Source organism: Lasioglossum baleicum, chromosome 4 (genome assembly GCF_051020765.1).
Source record: "Lasioglossum baleicum chromosome 4, iyLasBale1, whole genome shotgun sequence".
Lineage (NCBI taxonomy): Eukaryota > Metazoa > Arthropoda > Insecta > Hymenoptera > Halictidae > Lasioglossum > Lasioglossum baleicum.
The window spans coordinates 13,756,277-13,768,795 of record NC_134932.1 but is presented as its reverse complement, the minus strand read 5'-3'; the positions used below and the strand labels follow the sequence as shown (position 1 = coordinate 13,768,795).

The 12,519-nt window shown below is 42.7% G+C and overlaps 1 protein-coding gene across 7 annotated transcripts in view; it reads left to right on the top strand.

Annotated features, from left to right (window-relative positions):
- LOC143208238 (uncharacterized) overlaps positions 1-12,519 on the top strand; it is a 133,179-nt gene that overhangs the window by 70,869 nt on the left and 49,791 nt on the right. The gene's annotated exons all lie outside the window — the stretch shown is intronic.

Below are 12,519 nucleotides of genomic sequence, written 5' to 3'. Positions count from 1 at the left end.
ACAGAGAAATGCAACTTTGTGCATCGAGTTCGTAACTGATTGAGCACGCGCCAGAGATCGACACGTTCGCCGATCATTTTCGATCATCGCCTGTTGATATCTTTCCAATTACTAAACATTTAAGTATTGCACGAGGTGTTGTGTCAATTTCATATCTTTCTGAATTCTGAATGAATTATTCTGGGTCGAAAGAAATGTTTAATTTTTGAGTTAAAATAGCTGCAAAGGGTTAACCTCTTGCCGTACCTTTTATTTTACAGTTACAGTGATTAGAACTAGGGATGGGATCAAGGTCAATATGTACCCACGAATCCGAGTCAATTTCAATAACCAAGTTTCATTTCATGGGTTCCGATTACTACTTGAAAGCAATAATGTTTCAATGATTATATTTGAAAAGTATTCATTTCATACAAACTGATATCGAACCTCGGAATGAGTACTTACAAGTTTCGGAAAGATACTTATAAGTACTTCGATGTTGAAAGGAATCGAATCTTTCACAAGTAGTACCCAAATCTTGGAAATCAGAACTGCATAGTAGATTTTAAGAACTTTCTTTATTAAATTCGCAACTATTTAATAAATAGTATTTCCGATAGATTATGAAATTATTGTTATACATGTTGAATTAAATTATGCATTAGAAGACAACATAATTGATTTTAAAGGTAAAAAGAAAAATGATTAGAAAAATCAGAGAATTTCCGGTACGATATTCAAAGTGCTTGTAGAGAAGGTTCGAAACTGTCTGGCATAGGTTGGAGTATACTTAGGAGTACTATTTCTGTTTTTCGAAGCATTTATAGAGAGTTCGAATTCAATCAATCAAAGTTCGAACCTGTTTGCGAGGTACTTGATCCCATCCCTAATTAGAACGTCTTTATCCCGAAAAATGTCATAGAAGAGAAGAGAAAATTGACATTTTTTGTATGGCTACATTTATTTTAATGCTTAAATATTGATTACAAACGTATCAAATTGTATTTCATCCAAAATGAAACGTGTAACATGCATATTTGTTAGACTTTGTTAAAAACCTTCATCGCGAGTCTGGCTCTTGAAAATACGGCAAGGGGTTAAAGAGATAGATTGATGTACACGTACATATTTAAAGAGAGCGAGCTCAGATGACGGTTAAACATAAACACTCGTGAGATATAGCGCGAAATACAAATTGCCAATAGTTCCGCGTTCGCGCGGATAACACCTGTAATTCTACGCTACGGAATTATGCATTCGCTTACCGGTCGACTTCGCCGTAATAACGAATTCCTGCATTCGGAAATATGGAAACTAACTCTACAGTTGAAGATGTAAATTGCATTTGTCCCGGGACTTCGAGAACCCTCGTTGTTTCGCGAGCTTTCGAATCTTCCTCCGGTTTTTTTCGGAATCGATACACTTTGATCCGAGTCCGCTAGAAAACTCCTAACAAGGTGTTCCCGGCGAAAAGAAAATTATCGCGGACGTTCTGGAAGAAAAGGAATTCATGGTAATTGAATCGGAAAAGTTAAACGAGATATGGAGGGAATAAAAATCGAGAGAAAAATATGAAAAAGCGCGCGTGGCTCGAGGATTAAAACATCGGGCGTCTAGCTCGTCTCGGGGAAGAGATATGCTACGAAGGACGTCCCAGAATAGGGAGCTATCCGCGATAAATATTTATCGTTAAACTCGTTCCAGGCGTCGCGGCAATCGTGAGAGAACGAGACGGCAGGGAGGAGAGGGGGGAAGCTAATTAACCTGGGATGTGCGCGCGGCGAGCGACGACGCCAGATTGTCGCTGAAATAATTCATCCGGCGAGATCTCCTCGAAACTGCGTTCGAACGAGCCACGGAGACGTAAAAAAGTCACGGGCAATTTCCCGCTCGTTGCTCGTCCTCGAAAGAGATCCACGCGTTTTTCGCTTTTAGTTCGAGACCGATTAATCGACGAACCACTTTCCGTCGTCGATCCGCTATCGGCTCGGCTAAAAAGCCTTTTCGCTTTGCGCGAGAAAGTTTACAGGCAAACTTCGCTTCACCCGTTCCTTTAGAAACAGAGTTTCCCGGTCGTTTTTCGCTGCATCACCATTACCAACGTTTCCAATTCGGTGCATCCCAAAAAGTTCCACTCGAAAATCAACTAAGACAGCGGAGAACTGGAACGCTCAACCTTGAAACAATTTTTACATCGCTATATTCGTATCTGGGAAACCGATGAAATATTATGTGCTTGAATAGAGAGGTTCGCTGAAAAGATTTCTCAGAAAGACATATTTCTAATTTGAATATTTGTGAAAGAACAAATCAGGAGCAAGTCATATTGACCCGCCCGGTATTTCTAGTGGTAATAATCCACATATGCAAAGTTTATCATGTACAACGGAAATAATCTAGGTCAGAAGAAATGTCTGGGATTTGGAGTTGAAACAGCTTCGAGTGCAAAGGTTCAACCCGTTAAAGAGAAAGGAAGGAAATGTGTGTGTATCGCCTTCGGCAGCGAATCATGCGAAACAAGAATCGTCGGAGACGCGTGAGCGATCGATATCGTGGAGGATTTTTCATCGGCATTCTCCGAGAATATCGGCAGTCGATGAATCATCCGAAACTGTACGATGAACGCGCGATATCTTGGAATCGACCAGATTGTTTCGAGAAGAAACGCGGAGAAGGCTTGGTTGCCATCGTGCACACTGTTCACAGCGACGATAACAACTTTTCTTCGAAACAGAAATTCTCAACGATATCGTTAGACTCGTCGTGAGAACGATATCGCCTTCTCAAGGGTGCGAGGCGAGGAAAAATGGATAGGCATCTTCTCCCGACAGTGTTCAACTATGTCCTGGTATCTCTGATCGCTCACCGTGCCGTTAGACGCCTCTCATTTTTCCAACTTCATTTGTCTCTTGCCGAGAGGAATGTAATTTTGTACCGAACAATTCGTTCAAGACTTTATTGTACTACTTCGTAGACACGCTGTCTATTCGGGTCGAATTCAGACCCGAATATGAAAAATGGACAACGTGTCTACGAAGAGAAATTATTAATACAATTAAGTCTTGAACCAACTGTAACAAAAATCCTCGGTTCCGTGCTATTTCCTAGATCCTGTAAGGCCCGAATTAAACCACTAAATACAGTTCAACTAACATTGCGTTCAGCGTCATTTCAATAAGAAAAACGCCACAAATAAGTTGGCGAAAGTTCCACAAAGAAAATAATCAAATATGAAGAAGTTTTGCAATTGGATTAGAGTTTGGTAAGTATTTGGTCGAAGAGAATGAATTCTTGCACGATCGGTCTCCGGGGGTGAACCAGACGGTAGAATTGGCATTTTCCGAATTTCCTCTGTGGTATAATTAATGGTGGTTTCTCAGGCAAGATCCTGCCCCCGTTCAGGGGGCAGCAAAGGTCACGACACGCGGTGTGCAAGCCGTTCGCGTGCATACACGCGTTACCATAGCAGATCGATCTAACGGGCTATTATGAGTTTCGTGCAAGACCGTTTCCGACAGGCGTGGAGTCTCGTCGCGTCTCGACGTGTAAGCCACACCCTGGTACAGTTATACCGCATCGACGAAGGGAATAAGAATAAGGGAACACACACTGTCGGTTGTCTACTCTACGGCTACAAGAGAGGAAGCCGATCCCCCGGTCTCGGTCTCGCTTTTTCGCCAGGGGATTACCGGTTAAACTAAGATTTACGCGTGCCCGATAACCACTGGTTCCCCGAGTCCTCTCTTCCTCCTCCTCTCTCTGTCTCTCTCTCTCTCTTTCTCTTTTGAAACGCCTATGTATAAACTTCCGCGACCGCTAATCGCCGTCAAACGAGACGCCGCGCAGCGGTTTATTTCACGCGGAATATGGCTTGCAACGGCCTGCAGATCGTGGACAATCCGTAAACGTGTGAAAATGGATCCATTAACACACAGCCGACCGGTGATTATTGCATAATATTGAAAAATCTGTGGTTCATGGCTAGATACAGTCGCCGCGGAAAGTATGTTGTCACGTCTCAAAAATGCATATTTTCTATTTTAGATCAATAATTTAGGAATTAATCGAAAATATACATTATGTATGTTAATTAATTCTAGTACAAACTAGTATGTGTAGCACCAAAGATGACATAAAGTTTATAATAATGACAGAAAAAATTAAATAACTTTTTTATCGTATGCGTTGATCGTTTGTGTTTGTAATTGAGTGTATTCTTGACAATAAAACGGCATAATTAATATGAAGTTTGATACCTATTGTTTCTTATGATCTCTGCAAGTCTTCTATATAATATTCTATATAAAATATTCTACTGTTCCCTGCTTTTTCTATACATATTTTGCTTAAAAACAAATAACCAGATTTCTGGAAGAAGGATATATATTTAGCGACGAGCCAAAATTTGAACTTCGATGTTGTAATAGAGGAAAATAGGGAGAAAGCAAGGTGAATGCTTGAAACTTTAAATCAACGGTGATAACGCCTACGGCCTACAGCAAAGCATGGTGGATGGTGGATGGTGGAGGATCAGTATGCGTTTGGTGTTGTATTTCTGCAAATGGTGTTGGCAATTTACATTTCACAACAGTGACAGCAATTTTCATGGTGAACTAACAAGTCACCCTCAATACCGTCGTCTAATACTTTCATTTAAAATGTAAAAGAATTATAATTGGCTTTCGGCAGGGGTAAAGTGTTAAGGCCGGGTAAGCAGCGTTTGCGTATGCATCCGCAGTCTTCGAGCGACGCGTTTACGCGTCGTCCTTGCGCGGAGCGCGCGTTTTGCAACGTTTCTAACGCAATCGACGCCCAACGAGTAGTCGCTTGTCCAACTGAAAAGGAGAATTCTCTTCTCGGTAGAAGAAGAATTTGCGAGCATTCGCGGAGGAGCAGAAAAATCACCGACGCGAATCTCCGCGCGGGAATTTCGCTTTCGTTCGGAAATCACGCGTGGCTGAATGCGCGCACGCACTCTCGCGCGAACAAAAATTCACGTAACTCGCGCCGGTCACGCCGCCGTAACATCCTTCGCGGGTTCGGTCACCGGATGACCAGCGACGCGCGCGCTCTTGCGAACTCGAGGAACACGGAAACGCGCAAAAACTCGGTTAATGTGCATCGACTCGGAGAGGAATGGAGCGGAGAGGAGAGTCGAGCAGCTGCGATATCCTCGTGCAAGGACGTCGCGTCGGCTGGATCATCGCTAAAAGCGTCGCAACCGGTTTCCGCCCCGGGCACGAGTTATTCGATCGTTAATCGACTGCGCAAGATTTTGCCGCGTTTCCATATCCTCCAGCCATCAAACTCTGAAGCGAATCGCTCGTCGATACCGATCCCTTCTGCATCAAACGATTCCCCGATTCGTTCGACATCGATGCAGCCTCCACAATATCGAATTAAATCGTCCGCAAGAATCTCCTTAACGAAACAGCAACTTTTTCACGAATTAATACGTCTGACTCTTGACACATGTATTAATATTAATATCAACCTGACAATGAATATTATTTGTAGCAAATGCTAAGGATCGACAAAATGTGCAAGATTAGATTTTTATCCACGCTTGTTAGAAGGAGCTCGACATCGACACAGCGTGCAAAATATCGAGTTAAAACGCGAACGTCAGGCAAAGAAGTCCTAAAAAACAGCAACAACTTTTTAACCAATTAACGTGTCTAACTCTTGAAACATCTATTCATATTAACATCGACCTTATTTATAGCAAACTGTAAGGATCGACAAAATGTGCAAGATTAGATTTTTATCCACGCTTGTTAGAAGGAGCTCGACATCGACACAGCGTGCAAAATATCGAGTTAAAACGCGAACGTCCGCAAAGAAGTCCTAAAAAACAGCAACAACTTTTTAACCAATTAACGTGTCTCATTCTTGAAACATCTATTCATATCAACATCGACCTTATTTATAGCAAACTGTAAGGATCTACAAAATGCAAGAATAGATTTCTATCCGCGCTTGTTCGGAGGAGCAATTTTATACAGGATTGTTTGAACAGCAGGCGGTAATGGTTCTATTTCGCGAAACTATTTCGCTTCGCCCAACGAGACAACTTCGTCGTCGTCTCCTTTCGCACAGATGTCCGGCGATCAGGATCGTCTGGTGATACGGTGGTGTGGCCGCCATTTTATGGCACCGAACGCACTCGATCTCGCGCGGTTTGCGAAACTCGGCGCGCGCGTTTAACGACGCGTGTTCCGCGAAACGGCGGCCGTAACGGCGCTCGTTGCGAAATACATTCGTACAACGACCATAGATGTACATACACAGAAATCCATGGCACGCGCGATCGTGCCCACATCCAGCGCGTTACGATTTCCATGGAGCGGCGACGCGCGCTGGACAAGGATCTCGTGTTGCGTCGGCAGGTGTAGGTCGATTCCATTAGCTGTTGTTGCCTGCCGTAGATCTGATCTATCCGCACTGCCTGGCAAACACCATTGGTTCTAGAAGGAATCCAAATTGGTCCCTTGACCCAGATTATTAAAATTGCATGTAAATGTCGACGATGCATAAGACCATGTACTGCAGCGTTTAGTAAAATTCTCACGAGTCGTTCTTATTGGAAATGGGTATTTGTAATCAATAAAGATCACGCACAAGAATTCCGAAATACAGTTCTTTATTTCAACGAAGTAGAAACAAGTCAGAAGACGTCTGTATGGTTTGAAGACCGATACTGAACTAAACCAAAGGAGAAAGTTTGGGGGGGCGGAAAAACCCCTGTTGGGTCCAGTCGGGAAAACTCGATACCCAAGAATCCTAAGTTTATTGCTCAGGCCCTCTACGAACTGAGATACTGCAGGCCTTCCACTTCTGACCTGAGAGCCGTTTGAATATACAAGGACACTGTTTATATCCTTCAACACCCGACTTTATTATTGCAGACATTCCAACAGTTCTAAATTGGCGCATTTTGATACGTCCGCTGCGATCGGCTATTCGCCTTTCGAAACGCTTCTCCTATTCGATCACGAGCATTGCCAAACCCGCGTCCCGGTTCTCCAGGCCTTCTCCAGTCTCTACGTGGCTACCTTATTGTTGCGCTCTGTGGCAACAATTCCGTTGGCCGGCTCCATCACGGCCAATTAAGTGATTTCGTAGCCCAAATACGCAACTATGTACTCGGTCGAGGCCAGATCCGGCCTACGCTCCGTCGATTCTCTCAAAGATCTGATGACAACGTTGTTTACCTCCAGACTTTCGTTACAGAGAGGACCAGTCTCTTAGCAAACACTCTTTCGAAAATTCTTCAAATTGTAGGAAGTCTCCAAGCTGTAGGAAATGGAATCCAGCAGAGCGTTTTGCAAAAGTAACAAGACCGTAGATACGGTACCTTAGATAAGCAAACACACAGCAACGTTTGCAAAAGTTGGTACGGTCCCGTTGGTGTCTCGAAAAGGTTAAGGTGAATCATTGCTCTATCTTATCCGGCCGCGAGTAATCCCGTAGATTTAATTCTGCGATAAGGTTCGTTCCTTGCAACTGTATGCTGAAATTCATTGGGCACACCGGTATACAGTTCCCGTTTCAACTTCGCGCGATGCAGGCGATGCAGCTATGGTAGGCTGACCTGCCCAATGAATGAACACTGTATGTCTGTGGAAATTAGTATCCGCGATATTTCATTTCCTCGGTGCTATTTATACAGGCTGAGTCAACGTTTGTACCTCAAATATCTTTGTAAAATGGGGCTCACACGATACCAAAGGTATTTTTGTTTTTATCTCAGGTTTTTCAGAGATATCAAGGTCACCTTCATTTCATTAAATGGAACCTCCGTGGAACATCTGCAATTCAGTGACTATAATTATTCAAGGTCATTCATGGCCACGGACACAGAACACGTATAATATTAAGGGCTTACGCCACCCTGAGGCGCCCGAAATGAGATCAAAGTTTACGAATTTTTTTCTACGAAGCTATGAATGTGACAAAATTATTTTATTATTATTTATGTTTAGGGCATACATTAAAGAATATATTGTGTAAATTTCATTAAAAAATATTAAAAAATGGCCGACTTACCCGTTGTCCTGCAGTACCACGATTATCAGAAACTAAAAAACTCATGATTTTATTGTTCCTTGATAAAATATCTATTCGGAAGCATAGGGATTTCAAGAAAAAACCATTTTTGTACAAATGCGAGGAAAGTGAAAATGAACATTCAATTTTACCAAACAAAATCAAACTTTAAACGATTGTTATAAACAATTGGGATATCGTATCAAAACAATCCTATGCTCCGCAATAGATAATGTTATTAGAATTATGTGTATCAAATTTGAAGTAAATCGGACGTATAATTTCCGAGATATTTGTTACATAAGTTGTAAAAATGTAGTTTCGAGATAAACGCAAAAGAAGAAAAAGTGCGACTACCGCACGAACTTCTAAGCACTGTAACTTCGCTATTTTTGTGAGCTGTTGCATCTACCCTGGCTTAAATTATTCCCTGAATTCAAAATTAAAGGAAAAATTTAAAAAATAGACATTTTTAGATCTCAGGGAGGCGTTAACCCCTTAAAAACAAGATACAGAACACAATCCTGAACAAGAATAAACATTATTTTTAACGTAGAGAGCATCATAAATGTTATTTTTTCGTGTAATACGAATGGTGCGCGTTCACTGGGCAGGTCATTCAATTCAGGTGAACGATGGCGTGGAATCGGACGCCGAGAGGAAACTTTACCAAAAGGAAATCAATCAGATTTTCACCCAAGGGGTTCTTTTCAAGGGAAGTAACGAGTCGGTAATGAGAACGCCGCGCCGGGCCAGCGATTCACGTTGAATTTCAAGGAGCTTCGAGCGATCTCGCGAATTTAGGGACCTGGGACTCTGCAACCGAAATCTGAAATCCCAACTCGACGAGATAATTAACGCTTCTCCGGCTGGTACGCGACCAGCAAGCCGTTAACAGCGCGCACCATGGAGCAAAGTCGAACGATCCTTCGCAGCTTGCCTCTGTAAATAACATCGTTTAGACGCCCACGAGAACAGAACCGGTCGACCGCGTAACGAATCAATGTCGGACGAAGCTTGTGGATACGCGAGCGTAACTCTTGTCTCTGCCTACGCCGATCTCGATTCATCGCGTAACTTCCGCCGATCGCTCGAATCTCGAATCGATCTCAATCCGCCATTGGCGCACATGACGCAACCGCCTCTTCCGACTCGTCGATCAGTTCCTCTAACCCACACCGTTTTCTCGATCGAAATCCGAACGAACGCGCGTCTATGATCCTTTTCGAACAGTGTCGTGCTCGGTGGCGGCTGATCTTCATTTATGACGATCACAATTTTACGCATTTCTAATAGGGCTGTTACTTTCCTTCGAAGGTCGAAGATTTTGAAGCTTCGAAGCTTCGAATTTCGGAGATTTGATTTCACAAACTTCGAAGGCGATGGGAATCGAATTTTCGAAGCTTCAACATTCGAATCTCTGTGTAAATTATTATTAGTTATTATTTCTTATAAACGTACCGAAGTCCTCTTACGGAAATGTTTACAACAGAAAAACTTTACGTAAAATAACAAAGAAGGGACATGCACTAAAACTGATGGTACAAAAGATATGGTATTATCAGATAATCCTGCGTAATTGTCTTTTAAAAGTGTGTAAAGACCCACTAAAAAGATCAATACTATTTACAGAGTATTAGTGTCTGCAATAATGCGATTTATAGGATTAATTAATCCATATGTAGATCTGGGTTTAAGTGTTTGAAATCCTGCTCTAGATCCCATTATACGTTCAGGTACGTAGAAATTGATTTGCATAAGGAGAGAGGGGGACAATCAATAGGATTATTAATTAATTAAAAATAAGCTATGGTCGGATACTCTTCTTCGAGCAAATTATTAAAGGATTAAAAGAAACGGACTTTCGAAGCTTTCAACTTCGAGATTTCGCCGCTAAGTTATATTTGATACAATTATACAGACACTCATCCAGCTAAAAAATAGATTAAGTTATAACTTCATACGATGCGAAGACTTCGAAACTTCGTGCACTTCGAAGTTCCCTTCGTTTCCTCGAATCGTTCGAATCATCGAAGAGTTGAAACTTCGGTAAAGTAACAGCCCTAATTTTTAAGTTTAGCACTAGAGTGGTGACTCTCTGAGTCACCACTAAAAGTTGCTGTACCATTATTCACAATGTTGTTCACATTATTAAATATATTAGTATCTAATCAGTTACTACACATTTAAGTATTGTATGAGATATTAGATCAATTGTATACTCATACAAAGAAAATAATTAATATAGAATGGAATTATTGTAGGTCGGAAGAAATGTTTAATTTGTCCGATCTCTACAAGGAACATCTTCGCAAAGCTCGAGGATGATGAAAACTTGATGGAGTTTGCCCGAGTTTTCTAACATTCCAGCGTTCCAGCCTTTCCTCGGACTTTCCTCGATCTTTCCACCATCGCGGATGTTACGCGCGTTGTGCAACCTAACGTGATATTAATTTATTAAACGTGTTTCGCTTGGTAACCTCGTTTCCAACGCGAGCAACTGAAACGACGTGTATTGGCACCCTTTTCATTTTCCTCGATTCTTTCGTTTAGTATCTCATTTATCCCGCAGCTAGAAACATATTTTAATGTACATTGTACAACCTCTCTCACCGCGTGAACCTTTCCAGAACAGATAACGACCACTTTCACTTCTGATTAGTTGAACTTCGTGCATGCAACCCACTTTTCGTTCGAAATATTATTTAATGCGCTCGCTGCCTATCTCCGTCGTTAAAACGTTCGATTAAATACCACCGTGCCTGCTTTATAAAATATTGAAACAATTTACCAGTGGAAAGTCACGGACTCCCTGAATGTTGTACTATCTTTTTTATGATCTGAAATAACAACGCTCGTCAAATTAATTGGACTAATTTCGCGGGGACTATGAGATCGCGAACGTCTCGCAAGTATCACAGTGATCAACAAGAAACGTGATTACCAGACTGCGGATCTGTATGCAAAACAAAAATATTCAGCACCGATCGTGGGCAGCGGGAGATAAGTAAAAATTCATTTCATCCCCTACTAGTTTTTTACACCTGAAATAATTTCCCACTGTTTTACATTGCACCTAGCCAATGTCTTCATAAATACATAAAGATCCGCAGTCTAGTGATTACTTTAAAAAAAAAAAAAAAATGCAAGAGCTCTCATTGCGACTTCGCAGAAGAATGTTCTCGCTTTTGTTCGAAAGTCGAGCGGAATAAGAATAGTTATCGATCGGTTTCTCGGAAAGAAAAGTGATGTTCGCGTAAACGGAATGATCGATCGCGATCGACGGAGCAAAGACCTGGAAGAACAGATCGCTTTCGTAGAGAACTGGCACAGTGGGTCGTAATTAGGAACGAATGATCGATGAAAGTTCCAGGGAGAGCGCAAGTGTCTTTTCGTCCGTCGCGTCCTCGAAGGAAAGTCGCGACGAAACAGCCGGCTCTTTTGGTTTCGTCCGAGACATCATCGCCGCTTTCTAGCCCGGTTAGAAGTGCGGTAATCGAACGTTTTACACCGGCAATCAAACGTTTTTGCTCGGGACAGAGCTGCCGCTTTCAAATTTTATCGAATCACGAAGCCTCCTCGACGATATTGGCTGTGCGAGAAGCAAGCGGACCGTTACGAGCTCTCTTTACCCGCGGGAAAAGGAACGCGAGGGCTCGTTGGCGCGGGACCGATGCCGACGATGCTGGAATTCGCGACGACGATTAAAATGTAGCGGGTTATTCGATTGCCTGTTACTTTGTGTAATCGCTCGCTCTTGTCGACCTGCAATCGTAATTGAAATAATTACACTCGTTCTGAAAGACCGATTCCTGATGAAACCTCGTCTGGAACGTTTGTACACGAGCGATGAATTTCATTCGATTCGATTTTCCTCTTCCATTCATTCGTACGACACTTACATTTTTAACAATTCGTCAACAACTTCAGTAACGTGAAGATTGTTTTGAATTGAGGTGTGATCATTTATGGCAGCGCCATGGGAGACAGCAGACAAGTCTGAATTTGTTTGCTCGTCGCACTTCCTGCAAATCCATTCTCCGAGACAGCGGACTCACGTCGCTAGACCGAGGTCCATCAGATTTTTGAAAACACATCTCGCTCAGCGTGTGCGCGGCTCGAAGGAAAGTCGTTCCGCGTTTAAATCAATCTTTCCGTGTCCATTAGCGATAACTCGAAGAGCGAGAGAACGCTTCGAGCCCGAACGTGTCCGTGTTCCTTTCAAAAGCTAATGGCTTTCTCGTTGCACGGTGCTCGGCGTCTCTCGAGCTGTAAACTGGGAATAAACGCGCGATATTCGCAGCGTCCTGCGAATCATCGGTCGAATCGTTGGCGTCCTTGTCACGAATCTGCTTCGAGAACGAAACCTCTCGAGCCGAAGAAACAAGAGGAGCGTACAGCATTCCGGGGCCAGGACGTTGCAAATATCGATCGGGCGAGTTTCTCTGCTACCGCTGCTTGAGCTGCTGGCAACCGGGAAGAAAAAAC